The 19280-nt window shown below is 34.4% G+C and overlaps 1 protein-coding gene and 1 pseudogene across 3 annotated transcripts in view; one reads left to right on the top strand and one right to left on the bottom strand.

The window, feature by feature from the left end:
- Positions 1-19280, bottom strand: part of LRRTM4 (leucine rich repeat transmembrane neuronal 4) — a 774590-nt gene that overhangs the window by 656998 nt on the left and 98312 nt on the right. The window lies entirely within an intron of this gene.
- On the top strand, positions 8605-9470 carry LOC111523434 (annotated as a pseudogene).

Raw genomic sequence — 19280 nt, forward strand, 5'->3', positions numbered from 1 at the left:
GAATACAAAGAAGGTAGAGAAGATAGTCTCTAATGTCCTATTGAAATCTAATCATTCCAAAATAGGCTTTTGAAAGATTAGATTGTAGTGATTTAGGAAGGAGTAAATATTGATTATAATTCTAAATTGTACTGCTATGTTTGCACTCCAGTGTACTACAAATCATATTCACTGAAAAATTACCTAAGAAGACATAAGTTTGTTCAGTTTATCCAAATATTATATACACATTTTTTTCTGAAGGAATATTTTTAGGAAAATAATACTTCTGCATACAATTCTGATAATGGAAGAATGATTATGTCTTAATTACATGTAACAGACTTCTCTTAGAGAAATACATTTCTTCATGCTAATAATTATTCATTTTAACTGTATTACAGGCTGTACTGTATAATATATCTTCCAGTTGAAAGTTGCTTTCTACTCCTCAAGGTGCAAGAACATATTAATTCCTCAATTTTATTCTTTGTCAGTTTTGTAACTATCAAGATTTCTTACTGAACTCGAAACTTACTCATCTAGCCTTATTAAATTCCATGGATCAATTCCATTATTTAAAAGTATATTTAGTTCTTCTAAAACATCATGTTCTCTGGACTCTCTATGGAAACTTTTGCACATACTGTTCATTTTGCCTGGAACATTCTATTGCTCCCATCTATTTGCCTGTTGAATTTCCTTTCAGCATGTAGCTTCCTTAGAAGTACTATTTTTTCCAGGAGTCTCCTCTTGAATTCGTTTTACAGGTTACTTCCTAAAAATGTTTCCTAGTACCTTTCTCTCGTCTCTATATTTTGTACTATGATTGCCTATTTATTTGTTTGTACTCGACTGGGCTTAATTCCTTGAGAGCAGAAGCAGGTTTTGTATTACAGACCTTAGCACAGTGTTGGTATATAATAGATATTCCTTAGATATTTGTCACATGCATAAATAAATAAAACACAAATGAATGTCATTGATTACATGCTAGCTAACTTACCAAATCCAAACATGATGGATTTATTTTTGGTTACTAGATGGTGACCAAAATCCTATGTAGTAGATATATGTAATTGGATAATATTTTCCTTAATTTGTAGTATAGAATCAAGATGTAGTGGGAAGATATACAATTATTTTCTTTTCATAGTTCATGTCACATCTCTTTTTCTTTAAAATAAAATATGTTTTGCACCTTTTCTTTTGTTTGATGACTCCATTTATTCAACCTGCTTTACTATGGGATAGAATAATATTTCCTTAATTTTGCCCTGTAAGTCTTGTGGACTTTCAAATAATTACTGCAAAATTAGTGACAGTAACTAATAAACAGTAACTAATAAAAATCCACAACATTATTTTGTAGGCTCATAAGGAGCCTACAAATAAACAAGCCTGATGTTATTACACTTTTGGGCATTTTGCAACAAATATTATTCTGTGGCTACTCATAGATTGTTCAGTCCATCCGTAAATTTTTTCTGAAATAAATATATAACTCATGGTAAGTACCGAAACATTTGCTTGTAAGAGGTTTTGTTTCATGCTTAGAGTTTGTTCATGAACATATGCTACTGTTAGAAAGATTGATAATTGCCCAACATTAAAATGGCTACAAATTCATTCTCAATTTAAAAAATCAGATAGTTCTGGCCCTCCATAAAAATAAACACAGGAAATTACTATTGTCAAAAGGTATCTCTTACTATGGTGTTTATTAATGGAATCTTAGCCAAATCATACCACTTCAGACAAAACCACCAGAAATAGGCATCCTCTGTTTAATAAAAAGGGCTTCTTTCTTACAGAAAAACTGAAGATTCTGTGTCAAAGAAAAAAATAATATATAAAGAAGTTAATATGATAACTGCATAAATGGGTCTTTAAACTAAAGAGGTCCAGTAAAATACTGTAATATTTTATTTTTCTTTAGATCTATTTATAAAACATACTTCAGAAGCCTTCTAAAATGTGAGTTCATTAGCTATCATATCTCCTTCCCTAATAATTAAAAAACAAATGCACAAGCTTATAGTAGCTATTCATTCAATCGTCATTCATTTGACATATATCTTTTGAGTGCCTCCTCTGTGTCAATCATGGCTGTGGGTGCTAGAGGTAGATGAGTGAACAAAACTGATAAAACCAGAAACTGCCACATCTACTTCTTCCCTGAAGGACTAATTCATCAATCAAAAACCATTTTGTGTCTACGAATTTTTTAATTAATTAATATATTAAAATAGATTTTTAAAGTGAGAAGTATTGAATATTTATTTAGAGAACACCTGATACAATATAAATGCAAGGAAAGTGGATTCTTGCTTATTAAATGCTACGGTAATATTTGTAAAGTCAACTGGTACATTACACACTAAATTATTATATTTCTATGATTTTCACCACAGGACACAGAACTTTGAAGGAAGTAGGTCAGTAACTAATATCAAATATATTTTCTCATGCTGTAATAAATTATATTAAATGTATAAAATAAAATTTTCCCTTTAAACAACCTAAATGGTTTTGCATTACTTAAAAAGCAAGTTCAAAAATATTTTCTGAAATCTATACATAATATATTTTTTAAAATTCGATATTTGAAAAAATTTTAAATTTCAATTTTACTTAGAAAAGTATTTGTATCAAATTTCATTTATATGTAGCCTGCTTATGCTTTAATTCACTAAAGGGTCACTAAGAAAAAATGTTGCTAAATTGGTAAGCATAGAATTTGGAAAACATGATAAAAAGTCATCCATTAAAAAAATCATACAGCAGTACCTTGATCTTCTAGGAAACATTTTAATATTTTTTTTTTACTTTAGACATATGAGTGCATGAACAATTACACTGTTGTTTATTTGTTTACATGTAAAATAAACATTGCAAAATAATTTATTAAATTGTCATTTGGGGGTGAAACTCAAATAATCTGACTTTTGAAATCATGTGATTTAAAGAATGTGTGTTCTTATTTAAAGTCCCTTTATAAGTCATTTCACATGTATGATATGCAGCCCACATCTTTTGAAAGTGGTTTGAAAAATAAGCAATCAAACTTACAAATTCCAACAGTGATTTACTATGAAGAAGATGTAACAGGAAAGAATTTTAGGATCAAAGAAAAACAAATCTAAGATTTAAATTCTTAAGGGAAAGAAAGAAGCTATTAAAAAGAAATGATCTGGGACGTATATATGTATGTATATGTGTATAGATACATATTTTTGTCTATATTGTACATATATATAGCATGCATATTTATGTATACTATGTATGTATATACATGAATATGGAACAAATATATCTGTATATATGCATGTATATGCATATATGCCACACATACATATGTATATATGTATATACATTGTAAAGCTAGATGAGATTATCAGATGAATAGTTCATATACCAAAGGGAACCACCTTGAGAACCTGTTTTGGAAATTGCATTTCTATAGTTTACCTATTTTAATATTATTTTCTTATTTTATTGGGACTACAAATGCTAAGAACACAAAAGAGTTTCTAAATCAGTAGCAAAAAGAATCACGAGAAAGCAATCATTCTTTTCAATTTTTTTTTTCTCTCTCTCTCCTAGTCATGGTTTACTGGAGGAAGTCATCAGCAGTGTATGTATATATTAGACAAAACTAGTTTCTGTCAGACATCCACTGAGACTCTTAGCTTATACTCTATGTCCTTTGCATCACTTCTATGTTTCAGAATATTTCCTACACAAATTCGATATTACATTGCTATGAAAATCCTTCCTTTTCAAGATCCATTTCAATTTTATCTGAGTCTGGATCGAAGGAAAAGGTGTGGATTTATTTGGAATCTTTGGCCATTTCAATGCTGACAAGTGATGAAATTAGAGAATACTATTCTTTGACACACTTATTTTCCCATGACACAATTAATCATATTGTAGAAACCTGATAATTATTATTGACACTAGATTGTTTAGCACATATGAAATAATCTTGAGATGTATTGTGTCAACTGCAAATTGTTTACTAAATGGAAAAAAATGTATAGATGCTAAATCCAATCTAATGTATTTTTAAAGCCTATCACCTAGGCTATCTCTGAACTTTCCTTACTTGAGAATCCTCTAGTGATTCTTGCAACTTCATTTATTCTCACATTTGCTTATTTTTGGCATGGGCCAGGTAAAATTTCCACCCACTCACACCCATGATTTCCTTTAAAACCATTTCAAGATATTTCCAATGTATCTCTTAATGAACCCTGAATTCATTCTGAGCTCCATTATTTTGTATTTCCATTGGAATTTATATCAGAGTTGGCAAGGAGGTTATCCCAGGCTTACTGTAATTATCTCTGTTTAATTAATCATGCCTGAACTTATTTTTTTTTAGTTTTGGGATACATGTGCAGAATGTGCAGGTTTGTTACATAGGTATACACGTGCCATGGTGGTTTGTTGCACTCATCAACCCATCATCTACATTAGGTATTTATGAAATTCTAACTACATAGTAAACATAACATACTATGTTAACTACATAGTAAAACATAACTACATAGCACATGCCTAATACAAAATTGCATAAACACCAAGACAGAAAATTTTGCTAAGTTAACATTTATTACCTTGTTAAATTTTCTTTTCTTAAGAGAATATAGCAATAACACAAGATGCATGAAACAAAGTTTTAAAAACTGAGATGAAACCTGATTTCCATAACAGAAAAGATAAAGTCAAAGGGTGTTGGAGTCCTGGATCTTACATGGCTCAACAGGCATAGGAGGACTTTATCTTTACTCTGATATATTCTATTGAAATGACTCAACTAATATAAATAGCAAACACTGATAGAAATGATGGGGAGGAGAAAAAGAGGGAAATGTTTTCTAAAGGGGTGCCACACATGTCAATTCTTGGTTCCCAGGCATCCTTGCATGTATGAACTAGATAAATGTACCTGTTGGGTCTAGGATGTTTCTCCAACATTAGGGGATGAATTGCTTCAACTCACATCTTAAACTCATATCTGGAAAAATCTTGCTGATTTTGCTACCCTGGCTGCCCTCTGGGAGCTCTACTCAAAAGTGAAATTATTTCTCTATCATGCAACCAAGAAAGACCCACTTCTATTTCTCTTGTCAAAGACGGAACTAGGAGCTTTCTTGCACATTTCAGGAAAGGACTCTCCTCTGAAACTCATTTACTTTCAGCTCACAGTGAAAGGAAAACTTCTTCCTACTGCCTGTTAAGTGACAACTTCCTAGTGCCTGAATTCAATCTGAAGATAAACATTCACTCAAGGTGCAGGTTTGTCTAATATGAGTGGGACAGTATGAATAGACAAAGAGAATTTACTATTTGTTTAAGGAACCCAGTGGTTTGGAAAATAAGCGATGAAACTGACAAATTCCAATAGGTGATTTACTATGAAGAAGATGTAATGGGAGAGAATTTTAGAATCGAAGAAAAACAAATTTAAATTTTAAATTCTTAAGAGAACTAAAGAAGCTATTAATAGGAAATGAAATGGGAAGTATATATGTATGTATATGTGTATAGATATATATTTGTCTATATTTTACACGCACACATAGTATGCATATTTATGTATGCACATACAATTTATGCATATGTATGAATATGGTACAAGTATATCTGTGTATATACATGTATATATACATGCATGCAAGACTGAATTGTGTCTTCACAACATTCATATGAATTTGAATTTGGGAGTTGAAGCTCTAACTCCCAATGTGATTCTGTTTAGAGATATGGTTTTTAGGAGGTAATTAAGGTAAAATGAGCTCATATGAGTGGAGTCTTACTTTGATGGCTGTCAGCAAGTCAAGGAGAGAGCCTTCATCGGAAACTGAACCCTGCTGGAAATTGACCATGCTGGCACCCTGATCTTGAACTTCCAGCCTCTAGAACTGCGCAAAAATTAGTTTTTGTTATTTAAGCCACCCAGTCTATGATATTTTGTTATGCAAGCCCAAACTAAGATGAACACAGAACATTTTTTAAAATAATGGGAAATAATAATAAATGAAAGCTTAAGAAACAAGAAAAATGAAAGCTTACGAAACAAGAAAAAATATACCGCTCTACCTACTGTTTGAATAATAATAGTTCCCAAAAGAGAGATAGGACTAAAGAGAGAACAAAATCATATTAATTAGATGACTAGTCTTTGAAAGTTAGTTTAATGGCATAGGATGATTTTTGAAGCAAACAAATGCAAACTTTCATTAGGGAAGCCCTTGTGCATTAAGAAGATGTAAACAGCACATAACTGTGTTATTTTTGTGTCAGGGGTTCTTAGCGTAGACCCTAACTACATTTTTGATATTTTTTTTTTTTTTTAGCGCAGATAATGAGGACTTGTGGAATTCTCCAAAGTGATTCTGTGAGGTAGGAACAATAGCCGTGTTACACATAGTATTCCTGATGACTTCTAAAAATACTATGTGACATGATCTGATTAGTTGGTATACTTTCGTCCATTTCAATTTTTGAAGAGTTTATACAGACATTAAACTGAGAAAAATAATATGTTTGTATATCAAAGATATGTACAAATTTAGGGTCAGGTTATAAAATTATTACACGGTGCTCCATCACTGAGCATATGCTCTTGATTTATTTTGAATCACAGAGACTGAAATAAGACGTGGGTTGTCCTAATTTACTAATAATTCTGTGCTCAAAAATTTCCAGTGATTCTCCATTATTTGCAGAGGAAAAGGCAAAATCCTCTTATGCCTATTTGGCCCTTCAAAAGCCAGTGACCCCTCAATGTCTTTTTCACTTTCTACTTTTCTTCATTCTATCCCAGCAACATGACTCCCTTGCTGTTACTAGACCATAGCAGGCACACTCAAATATTTGGACTTGCTGTTCTTCCAGCCTGAGTTGTTTTCTCCTGAGTCATACATATGACTTTGCACAAAGTCACTTTCTTAAAAAGATCTTCACTATCTATCTTGTTTCGATTTAAACCAAGCCCCATCTGTGTACTCCTTCTCCTCTGACCAACTTTATTTATCTCCATAGCATTTTCCAGCTTCCACTATATAATGGCACTTACGTACTGTGGCTAACAGACTTTCAAGGTGGTCCTAGGATCCCTGCCTCGTGATGTTCACTTATTCTTCATGTTTATTGCTTATATATTTCTGCTAGATTATAAGTTTCACAAAGGCATTTTTAAGTCTTCTTTATTTACTCATATATATTGGGTACTTAGAATAGTACCCAAATATTTACTATTATTATATTCTAATAGTACTATTCTAAGTACCCAATACATAGTAGACACAGTAAATATTTGTCATGTGAGTGAACACATAAATACATTATTTTTGTCTGTCCCTTCAGTGGATTTATCTATTTATTTTCTTTGGCTTACTGCCTATGCTGTGATTACAAACACTTGAGGCCAAAGTTAATTCCAAGACTCATGTTCTTGGTTAAGGAAATTAATGGCTAAGAAACATTAATGCTGTGTCAATAGAAGGTTCCACAGTTTGGCATGTGTTACATACAGTTGTCCCTCAGTATCTATGAGGGATTGGTTCCAGAACTTCTCACCGATACTAAAATCCATGGATGTTCAAGTCCCTTATACAAAACAGCATAGTATTTGCATACAGCCCACACAAATATTCTCAAATACTTTTAATCATCTCTAGCTTACTTATAATACTTAACACAATGTAAGTGCTATGTAAATAAATGCTAGTTGTTATACTGTATTGCTTAGGAAACAACGACAAGAAAAAAGTCTGTACATGTTCAATAGAGCTGCAATTTATTTTTGAATAATTTCGATCCACAGTTAGTTGAATCTATGATGTAAAAAATCACAGATACATACAGAGGGCTGACTGTATTTTGTTTGGGGTTATTACTAATTTATGAATTTCCATTTTCCACAGTACCTAGTATGGACATTACATAATAAAGTTGTGTGGGTTTCAAATAAAAGCATGTAAGATTTTACAAGGAAGCTTCAAGAAAAAAAAAAGAAAAGAAAAACTAGGATTAATCACGCTTGCCCAGATGCCTTCCAGAATTACAAAGGAAAGAAACGATTGTGTAAACATAGAAGAAATACGATCAGTAAACATAGAAAGCCGCGCTTGTACTGTAGCCCTATTCCGCACCTGGGGACAGTTTCTGAAGGTGGGAATCTCGGTGCAGCTTAACTGAGTGTCTGCACTTGACTTTTCTCCAAAGACTGGGATGAAGGTGTTGGCTGGTGTTTCTGTCATTAGAATCAATCCAAGGGTCAGCTGTGAAAGGATCTGCTTCCTAGCTCACTCACATTGGTGTTGGCAGGATTCAATTGTTTGTGGGCTGTTCATCTGAGGACCTCAGATCCTCTCTAGCTCTTGCCGGGAGGTCTTCCTCAGTTTCTTGCCATGTGGACCTCTCCATAGAGCAGTTTATAACAGAACACATGGATTACCTCAAAGCAAACCAGAAAAGAACTACATAAAACCAGCAAGACAGAAGTTATGCTCTTTTGGTAATGTAACCTAGGAAGTGACATTCAATCACTTTTGTCAAATTCTATTCATTAGAATTGAGTCACTGTCTCTTTCCTTGCCTAACGCAGCCATGGCTCGTGGTCCCAAGAAGCATCTGAAGCAGGTAGCAGCTCCAAAGGATTGGATGCTGGATAAATTGACCGGTGTGTTTGCTCCTCATGCATCCACCGGTCCCCACAAGTTGAGAGTGTCTCCCCCTCATCATTTTCCTAAGGAACAAACTTAAATATGCCCTGACAGGAGATGAAGTAAAGGAGATTTGCATGCAGCGGTTCATTAAGATTGATGGCAAGGTCCGAACTGATATAACCTACCCTGCTGGATTCATGAATGTCATCAGCATTGACAAGATGGGAGAGAATTTCCGTCTGATCTATGACACCAAGGGTTGCTTTGCTGTACATCGTATTACACCAGAGGAGGCCAAGTACAAGTTATGCAAAGTGAGAAAGATCTTTGTGGGCACAAAAGGAATCCCTCATCTGGTGACTCATGATGTCCGCACCATCCGCTAGCCTGATCCCCTCATCAAGGTGAATGATATTCAGATTGATTTGGAGACTGGCAAGATTACTGATTTCATCAAGTTCGACACTGGTAACCTGTGTATGGTGACTGGAGGTGCCAACCTGGGAAGAATTGGTGTGATCACCAACAGAGAGAGGCACCTTGCATCTTTTGACGTGGTTCACGTGAAAGATGCCAATGGCAACAGCTTTGCCACTCGACTTTCCAACATTTTTGTTATTGGCAAGGGCAGCAAACCATGGATTTCCCTTCCCTGAGGAAAAGGTATCCGCCTCACCATTGCTGAAGAGAGAGACAAAAGACTGGCGGCCAAACAGAGCAGTGGGTGAAATGGGTCCCTGGGTGACATGTCAGACCTTTGTATGTAATTAAAAATATTGTGGCAGGATTAAAAAAAAAAAAAAAAAAGAATTGAGTCACTGTGTCCAGCCCACACTCAAGCGTATGAGATTACACTAGGGTTTAATTAGTAGGAGGTAAGAAATTTAAGGGCAGCTTTACTGTCTGCCCACCACAAGTATAAAGCAAATGAGTGACTATGTTAGTATCATTGGGTATTAAAGTTTGCAGCAGTGAAGAACGGAGATACAGGTATAAGGTTAAAGAATAAGAAAAAAAGCTATGCATACTGAAATGGAATTGGAAATATGACTCTGCGTGTGTTTGTGTGTGTGTGTGTATGTGTGATATATATATATATATGTCTCATATATATACATATGTATTCCCACTTTTGTCCACTGAAAGGGCCTTGAGACTAATGAGCACCTCAAACATCCAGATTGTATTTTCTAAATTATATTTCCTAGTAAAAAAAAGACAAGACTCCTTGGAGAAATAGTGGGCTCCAGGCCTGTGCAGAAAATACACAAATTTTACACAAAAATACATAAAATTAGCTTGAAAGAACTTAGTATAGCAGGAAACAAGGCCACTAGATGTATCAAAGAAATTTAGAAACCAAATAGAAAAGGCTTTCACAGATTAAAAATAAGAAAATATGAGCATAAATAGAACTAGTAGCTACGGTGAATACAAAGACTTAAATCACATTTAAAATTATGAGTTATTATGTCTCCTCTAAGGAAAGCTTGAGAACTAACTGGTCATTTGGGAAACTGATAAATAAAGGAAAAGAAACATATCCTGCTTTTCATATATACATCCTAAGATAACCCAGTGGTTCTCAACTGGATTTTTTTATCTTTGCCCCCAGGGGTCATTGGCAATGTCTTAGAGACCTTTTTGGTTGTCAAATCTAGGGAAATGCATTATTGCCATCTAGAAGGAAGAGTCCAGACACATGACTGAATATCCTACAATGCACAGAACAATTCCTCATGACAAAGAATTATCTAGTCCAAAATCGTCAATAGCACCAGGGTTGAGAAAGCTTGAGATAACCAAATACAATCATGCAATGAATAATGATATTTTGGTCAACAATGGACACATATACAACAGGGGTCTTATAAGTCTATAATACTGTGTTTTTACTGTAACTATTCTATGTTTAGGTATGTTTAGATACAAAAATACTTATCATTGTGTTATAATTGTCTAGTGTTCAGTAGAGTAACGTGCTGGGCAGGTTTGTAACCTATATCGTATCGCCTGTTATACCATAGAGCCTATGCATGAGGTAGTCTGTGCCATCTAGGTTTATGTAAGTATATATTTTATGGTGTTTGAACAAAGACAAAATCATCTATTGATGCATTTCTCAGAATGGATCCTCATTGTTACGCAATGCATGACTATAGTTGAAGAGATAAAGTTGTTCTTTGTGCAAGTATTCCAGTTAATAAAACTAGAAATATTTAAAGTAAAATACCACTTTTTGTAAGCTCTATAAAAGGTGGATTTTGGCATTGATTATTATGACTGTTAATACCACATAAACATGAAAGAGCAAAACACCATATACATCATATTCTTGTTGATAAATGGCATACATATCTGATTGAGAAATGTAATAAATGGTACCAACAAGTTGCAATTTGTTAAATCCATACTTTAAGATACTCTACTGGAAAGATGTCACAGTTTCTTCAAGAAATAAATTGCAAAGAAGTAATATGAGGAAATGTGACACATCAACCATCTGCAAGAGATGGAATGCATTTGCTTTCTTATTGATATAATAAGCAGAAAACAATTTATGAAACCATAGAAATGTGAAAAACTAGAATATTTGATTATGATATTATGAAATTATTTAGAATCTTCTAGGCCTGATGATGATATAGTGTTTATTTACTGTTTATTTTTTTAAAAGCATTCTCCTGTTTCTAAGATACAGACTAAAATTGTTGCAGGAATGTGGTATGATGTTGGTAGCTGGTTCAAAATAATCTAGAGTGAAAAAAGAAGAAAGTATAGAATATATGTGAAACAATTGGAATTTATCATATGGCATTCTCTTTATTGTATGTTTTCAAAATTTGGCATAATAAAAGTTTTTAAAGTTTACAAGTTTCTATTTAACCCCTACTGTAGTCATATTAAGGGAAAAAACATATAATGAAATAGCAACAAAATATTCCGTAACATATATCAACTTGACACAAACCTTAGGATTACTTGCTTTAATGTGGAATTTTAATCATATTGTATGTCATTTTAAATATTAATTTTTTAATGTTCTCTTTAGATTGAATTTTTTTTAGCATTACTCATTTTAAGAGTCATTTTATTGCTAGATAATGGCCCATAAAACAAGTATAACTTGTTTAATTTACTTTTCATCGCCTACTTACCATTACATTTTTTTCTACTTTTCAGTGTTATAAATAATATCGAAATAAATACTTTTTGCACGTAATTTTTTTAACCAAACTCATTTATTTTAGGACACACGGGTGTTTTATAAATCCATCTCTTTGGAATAATTCCCAGAATTTAAATAACTGAATATAAGGTCTCATCATTCTGAATATTATTGATACATGAAGACAAATCACTATCCGTAGATATGAAAAATGCATTTGGTAACAAAACATTAAACCTTCTGTAACAGTTACCTAAACAAGGAGTGCTTTGTTTATCTTACATAATGAAAAGCTCAGGGATAGTATCATGGCACCATGGTGTCATCAGTAACAAGTCCCTTCTATCCTTTCTGCCATCTCTAACGCTACCGATGGTCATGATTGGTTGCTGAAGCACCATATCTAAGGAATAGGATGGAAGGGGCAAAACTTTATTTCCAAGCATTATCTTTCTATGTAGATAGGCAGCTAATTCCTAAAAGACTTCCAACTTTTCAACACTCAGAATTGTGTTGCAAAGTCATGCCTGACTAGAAAGTATGTAGGAAAATATGAGTTTCATTTTCTAATCTGCATAAAAAAGATAAGGTAGATGAAAATGGATCCTGAGTGAGCCAATTCACAGTACGTGAGCTGGGGTTCAGGAATCCCAAAGTGCAAATGACAACAAGTCTTTTGTACAGTCCTTCACATTCCACTTAATTACATATAAAAGGCCATATTGTTTTTCAGCTGTATTCATTAAGCTGCCAATTATAATTTTTTATCTTTATTCATTTTATCATTTATTTTCTAAATTACCTATACATGTGTTTTGTTATTACCTAAGTGGGTAATTTTTAAACCACTTATATCAACAACTTTATGGGTGGCAGATGTTACCGTGCTTAGAGGACTGAGAGGTCAGAATCTGAAACTAAGTTGTCTGTTTTTTTGTTAATGCTCAAGTTCTTAGCAATCATGCAAACTTGGCATACTCCTGGGCATATAGCAAGTGTTCTGTACATTTTAGTTTATTGTTATTTTTGTTGTTTTTGACACAAGAAGCAATCACTAGAAAACTGAATTTTTAGAAAAAAAAAGTCTTCAAAATAATGTTTTCTATTCATCCTCCATGGAAAGAAGTTTAGCTCTGGATATATTTTCCTGCTTTTTGGCATTTGCGAGTTTTTCATAATATACTCCATTATACAGTGAATTGATGAGCTCAGAAAATACCGGGTAAACTCTTCAGTTTTAAAGTGTTAATAATAGACACGAAGTATCATCATTCTCCTGTAGAATAGTTTGATTTTTAACCAAAACCACTTCCTTATTCCAATGGAATACATATTTTGCAATTTGATGTCTTTGTTAGCAACTTTCTGATGGATGAACTATTTTAGCAAAGGACAATTTCCAGAAACCATCAAGCAACACTTTAGTGATGATTGTACAATTTGCCGTCGCAGTTCATATGAACTTCTTGAGGGTATTTAACTAAAAATGAATCAGAACAAACAAGTATTTTGAAGATTTGCTTCAAACTTGAGGAAATTCCAGTCTTAATCACATATACACTCCTGCCGGAGGTTATACTATATTTGGCTATAGACCCAGGGATACTTATACTTGACAGAGGGAAGTGTTAATGAGTCCATTATTAGTGTTAGTTGTTTTTATTAAAATATCTCAAAGCTCCAGGAGGTGAACTAATATATTCTTTTTATTTTAGATGCTTGATGTTTTAAGTGGAATATGAAACATCTTTGAATCACAGTGGCAGATTCTTGAGGATGATTAAGCATGGTGTCTATTAAAAAACTATTCCAATTACAAAAAGACCTGTGCTAAATAAAACTGCACTCATGGAGTGAGGAATTTGGTATTTAACAATCTTTAAAGATTTTAATTTATATTCCTTAAGTTTTACTTCTATATTTTATTCGTTCAAAGTAAACCTAACATCTGAAAATTAAGGACCAATTTAGAGACTTTCCAGTTTCAGAGACAAGTTTCTTCTAAGAGCTCTCTGTAGTTATTCTCTGAATTTTCTAACTTTTTACACATTTCTCAGCCTAGTCATTAATTTAATCTATTATTCTACTTCCAAATGTCTCATGATTATCACCAAACACATTTTTCTAAATCCACTGGATATTTTCCAACCATCATAATACTTGGCTCCTAAGTAGCATTTACTTTTGTTAGCCTGGACCTGTATTTACCTTAGCTTCCTTGTCATGTACCTTTTGTGTTTCTTGTCTTATGTTAGGCAATCCATTTTCTGCCTCATTTGGAATCTTACCTTCTCTACTGATTTGAATTCCTCAAGGCTGCCTCTAAAGATTGTCTTCTTTTCATCCTATAATGTTTCCCTAGATAATCATATATGTAGCAATTGACACCTATAAGTGGATAAACAAGAAATTTATATCTTAAGGCCAGATCTTACTTTTAGCCCCAGATATGTATACCGGCTGCCTCCTTGACAAAGTCTTTTGGATATCTCAAATCTCTGCATGGTCTATATCCAGATCTCCCTTTAAACCTTGGCTCCTCATGTAATAGAACCTGTATGAATCCAGCTTCTAAGTCAGTGATTAAAAGTCAATCCTGGCCAGGCATGGGAGCTCACACCAGTAATCCTAGCATTTCAGAAAGGCCAAGGCAGGTGGATCACTTGAGGCCAGGAATTTGAGACCAGCCTGGTCAACGTGGTGAAACCTTGTCTCTACCAAATAAAAACCAAAAAATTAGCTGGGTGTGGTGGTGCATGCCTGCAGTCCCAGCTACTCAGGAGACTGAGGCAGGAGAATCACTTGAACCTGGGAGGCCGAGTTGCAGTGAGCTGAGATTGTGCCACTAGACCACTCCAACCTGGGCAACAGAGTGAAACTGTCTTTAAAAAAGAAAAAAAAGTCATCACTGATATCCATCTCCCTATTTCCCCTGTCCAATTAATCAAAAATTATCTTGAATCTACTTGCTAAATGCTACTCAGGCTCATTTAATTCTTAGTATCTTTCACTAACACAAATTTTCTTAGTTCAGCTGCGATTTTACCTTTTCCCTTAATATCTACAATAGGAACCTAAATCATCTACGTGCATGTACCCCCCGGCTTCCCTGCAGTCCATTCTCTGCATTCAGCTAGAGCTATGATTCCGTCACATTGATCAGATATTGATATTCCCTGAGCAAAACACCTACAGGCTTTCCTTTCCTTTTAGAAACATTGAATCACCCCTGCTTACCTTTCATTTCTGCCTTCACTTGGCCCCTCATCCTTACCTGTTTCCCTGTAGCCTCAGGGCCATCTTTTCCTCCCCTACTTTGAAATCCCTTTTTATTAACTTTCACTTATTCTTCAGATTTCTGCATGCTCTCTGTCTCTCTTTTTCTCTCTCTCCCTGTGTATGTGAGTACATAATATGTACACACACAGAGAAGCTGTATGCACACACATATACACACACGCACACAGAGAGAGAGAGAGAAATAAAGAGAGAGAGAGAGAGATAAAGAAATCTCTCCACAGTGACAAATGTGTATTTTCTTATAAGGCTATGGATGGCTACCTGTATTCCCCTTTATTCTTTAAGCTAGAGTTGTGACTATGTCTGGCTTTATTTATTTATTTATTTATTTATTTATTTATTTATTTATTTATTTATTTGATAGAGTCTTGCTCTTTTGCTAGACTAGAGTACAGTGGTGCAATCTCCACTCACTGCAACCTCGGTCTCCCAGGTTCAAGTGATTCTCTTGCCTCAGATTCCAGAGTAGCTGGGATTACAGGCATGCGCCACCACGGCCAGCTAATTTTTGTATTTTTAGTGGAAATGGGGTTTAATCATGTTGGCCAGGATGATCTTGATCTCTTGACCTCATGATCAGCCCACCTCAGCCTCCCAAAGTGCTGGGATTACAGGCGTGAGCCACCGCACCCAGTCTAGCTTTATTCTTTTCTAGAATATAGCAAAGTGCTTGGGACCTAGTTAATATCTGAGAAAAAATTGTTGAAAAAATAACAAATAAGGACTCAGCCCACAGTGGAGTTATGTATCACTACATTAATTCTACTTTCACGTATATATTTATCTTTTACCAAGTTAAAGTATTTTCCCCTATAAGGACATGTTTGCTAAGTGAAAAGGAGTGTAGATTTGAATGTACACAAATGCATGTAACAATGATTTATCAGCACAGAGAAAACTCTCATTTATTGAGAGTCTGAAGCCAAAAGTTTTAGAGCAATATGAGTTTTGCAAATTAAACTTCTATGTGAAGCAGGTATGTAGTTGAGTTGTTGATTTAACATATATTTTCACCTCAAAGTATATGATTTGGCCATCAGCTGGCCATAGAGAAAGAATATGGGAGAACACTGTGGGATTTGGGGACACACAATCTTTACTTAGATCTTGTAGCCAAGGCTCTACTGAAGAGTTAAAATTCTTTGCTTATTGATATATACATCAATATTACTAATATTTAGAATCCAACATACCATATAACATTTAAAGAAGTGAGGAAGAGTAGCACAAATTTGCCAGCTTTCCCATTTACCAACTGACACGGTTTGGCTGTGTCCCCACCCAAATCTCATCTTGAATGGTAGTTCCCATAAATTTCACGTCCTGGGAGGGGCCCAGTGTGAGGTAATTGAATCATGGGGGTGGTTACCTCCATGCAACTGTTCTTGTGAGAGTGAGTGAGTTCTCACAAGATCTGATGGTTTTATAAGGGGTTTTCCCCACTTTTGCTTGACACTTCTCCTTCCTGCCACCATGTGAAGAAGGATGTGTTTCCTTCCCTTTCTGTTATGACTATCAGTTTTCTGAGGCCTCTTCAGTCATGAGGAACTATGAGTCAATTAAACCTCTTTCCTTTATAAATTACCCAGTCTTGGGCAGTTCTTTGTAGAAGCATGAGAATGGACTGACACGCCAACTACGGACATTAAAAATGCCCACATTCCTTGTCCAATAACCACATCATCAGTAGAAACAGGATATATTAACACACACACAAATCAGAAGGACATTAGGATAGACATGGCAATTACGTAAATGTAACTTTTTGTTAAACTGTGGTTAATGTTCTCATTTTTATTATTTCACTTTGACCTGGCAAAACTGCCATCAGGAGACTGCCCCTGTTCCATAATTTTATATTTAAGAATCACTCATTTAATGTGAGAAGAACTCTTAGCCTACAGTAGAATATTGCCTTTTCCCATTCTCAGTAATATTTTTTAAAGTTCATATTTTTTAGATATAGGCTCTAAATAATTTTAGTATCAATTGGACAACTGTTTAAAACTTAGAAGAAAAGTTGAAGTTTGCCTGTGTATTGTCAATAGAAAACACAGATAAGGCCATTCATTAATGGAAGAATAAGAACAGTAAATGGTGAATATAACTATTGCATGCTCTTAAGTAAATTTTCATTATTGAGACTGTTAAAAAAGCAAATAAAGTTTAATTGCCTTGTGATTAAGTAGAATCCTTTTAATGTCTTTGAATTCATCGGTGTGTCCCAAGACTCTGGTATACTTTTAAGCACATAGTGTGCTGCTTAACAAATACCTATTGATCACTGTCAATAAGGAGTAGACACAATTAGAAGAAAAAGAACAGAGCTAAATTAATCCTTTACTGGGTGGGAAAGTTTAACAATGTCATTCCCTGGGTTTGACAGTAATTTTATTTAAAGATTTTTATAAATAACCTAAAAGTGGGAGTACACAGTAAATTATCCAAGCTATTCTAAGCAAAGGAATGCTGAATCAGTGGGAGTAAAGTGCAGGAAGAACTCATGGAGCTGTGTAGGGTAAGACAAATGGCAGTTGAGCTCCAGTGTGAGCAAGTGTGAAATAAAGCATTTAAAGAACAACTCAAGATATGGAATAATAGATTATAAGGTATCATTTATGACCCAGGAAAATTATCTAAGAATTACAATATGCTCTTTCACTCAGAAAGCAATCTCACTCCTAAATATATATCCAAAGAAAAAGAAATTGGTATGTTTAAGAGACTCCTGCGCTCCCATGATTTTGCAGCATTATTCACCATAGCCAAGACACAGAATCAACCTAAGTGTCCATCAACAGATGAGTGGACAAAGGAAATGTGGTACACATACACAGTGGAATACTACTCAGCCTTAAAAAAGAAAAAAAAATCCTGTCATTTACATCAACATAGATAAACCTGGAGAACATCACTTTAAATGAAATAAGCCAGGCATACAAAGACAAATACCACATGATTTCACTTTATGTGTATGTGGAATCAGAAAAAGTTGAACTCATAGTAATAGAGAATGGAATGGTGGTTATCAGGAGCTGGGACAGAAAGAAGGGGTAGGGGAGATATTGACCAAAGGATATAAAATTTCTATCACGATAGGAGGAGTTAATTCAAGAAATCTGCAGGGTGGGGTGGCTCATGCCTATAATTGCAGCACTTTGGGAGGCCGAGGCAAGTGGATCGCTTTAGGTCAGGAGTTCGAGACTAGCCTGACCAACATGGTGAAGCCCTATCTCTACTAAAAATAAAAAATTAGCCAGGCGTGATGGTACATGCTTGTAATTCCAAATACTCGGGAGGCTGAATCGGGGATTCAGGAGGCAGAGGTTGCAGTGAGCTGTGATTCTGCCACTGCATTCCAGCAGCCTGGGCAGCAGAGTAAGGCTGTGTCTAAAACAAAAACAAAAACAAAAACAAAAAAATCCGCTGCTTTAAAACATGGTGACTAGAGTTAATAATAATATATTGTATTCTTGAAACATGCAAGAGTGGATCTTGTTTTCACCACAAAAATAATTACAATGTGAACTGATGCATATGTTTATTAGCTAGCTTTAGTTATTCCACAATGTATACATACTTTTAAACATTATGTTGTACACAATAAATACATATATTTTTATCTGTCAATTAAAAAATGGCCTTATATCCCATATAATCATTTAAAAACTAGGTAGCCTCTTAACCTTTTAAAATTAATCTCTTTCTTATTCCATTCTAGCTTATAATAAGACATTATAATAAGATATAACAAGGCAGTATGCGATGATTAATTTTAGAATTATCTTGACTGGATTGGGCCGGGTGCAGTGGCTCACGCCTGTAATCCTAGCACTTTGGGAGGCCGAGGCGGGAGGATCACCTGACATCAGGAGTTCGAGACCAGCCTGACCAACATGGAGAAACCCTGTCTCTACTAAAAATACTAAATTAGCTGGGTGTGTTGGCACATGCCTGTAATCCCAGCTACTCAGGAGGCTGAGGCAGGAGAATCGCTTGAACCCAGGAGAAAGGTTGTGGTGAGCTGAGATCGTGCCATTGCACTCCAGCCTGGGCAGCAACAGTGAAACTCTGTCTCAAAAAAATAAAATAAAATAAAATAATAAAATAAAATAAAATAAAATAAAATAAAATAAAATAAAATAAAA

The sequence above is a fragment of the Piliocolobus tephrosceles genome, chromosome 15, assembly GCF_002776525.5.
Source record: "Piliocolobus tephrosceles isolate RC106 chromosome 15, ASM277652v3, whole genome shotgun sequence".
NCBI lineage: Eukaryota > Metazoa > Chordata > Mammalia > Primates > Cercopithecidae > Piliocolobus > Piliocolobus tephrosceles.